This window comes from Quercus suber, unplaced genomic scaffold, assembly GCF_002906115.3.
Source record: "Quercus suber isolate HL8 unplaced genomic scaffold, Cork oak 2.0 scaffold_255, whole genome shotgun sequence".
NCBI classification, from domain to species: Eukaryota; Viridiplantae; Streptophyta; class Magnoliopsida; order Fagales; family Fagaceae; genus Quercus; species Quercus suber.
Genome location: NW_027069711.1, coordinates 779,350 through 780,427, shown reverse-complemented (window position 1 = coordinate 780,427; position 1,078 = coordinate 779,350).

The window sequence follows — 1,078 nt, the reverse complement described above, 5'->3', positions numbered from 1 at the left end:
GTACACAAACTCACTGAACCCTGTGAAAAAAAAAAAAAAAAACCAACCAACAGAGACCAGTGAAAGAAGAAGAAAAAAGAAGAAGAAGAAGAAAGAAAGAACCCAGCCAACAGAGATAGTGGAGAAGAAAGAAAAAGAAAAAAGGTCAAAAGTTATGGCTGACCCTAACAGTGGGTCCCTCATGTGTGTTTAATTACAAAAATGCCATTGAGAACAGAGTTATGGAAACTGAAAACAGCTAAAATGTGTTTTCAATTTCCATAACTCATCACTAAAAAATCAGAGAACTGAGTGATGGAAACAAAAACTGGAAACAGATTTATTGAAATCGAAACAAGCTTTTGAGTCATGGGTTCCACCATTTTTGAGTTATGAGTTATGGAAATAGAATTATGAGTTATGGAAACTAGAAATCCAAACACCCCCTTAGCAACTTGAGCGCTGGCCATCCATCTGTGAATGGATCATGTATGCCCTCATCTACTATGCCCTGATTATGTATGCCCTCATCTACCCAGAAAAAGCCCACCTCAATTAAAACCGCATGGTTCGTTTATGATCTGAAAACTTAAGGTCATTGTTTCAAAAGATGAGAATTCAGATATAAAAGAAGTCCAATTTTCTTTGATTTTTTGAGTCATATTCTCATACCACAAATGAAAATTTGAGAAAAAGTAAGGAAGAAAGGATGAAGGGTGTTTCAGTCTTTTAAGTTTGTTTCACCTAAGCAAGAAGCATATGCTTGTCACATGTAGCAAAATTCTATTAAATCTAATAGCAAAAATAACATCGAGGTACAAAGTGTAATAAGTGTGATAGTTTAGAGTGCAATGTGTGCGGTCGGATAGTTTAGGGTGCAAAGTGTAATCTAGTGTATAGTTTAGTATGGTAAATCTAATAGCAAAAATAACATCGGGGTACAAAGTATAATAAGTGTGATAGTAGGGTGCAAAGTGTGTAGTAGGATAGTTTAGGGTGCAAAGTGTAATCTAGTGTATAGTTTAGTATGGTAAATCTAATAGCAAAAATAACACCGGAGTACAAAGTGTAATAAGTGTGATAATTTAGGGTACAAAGT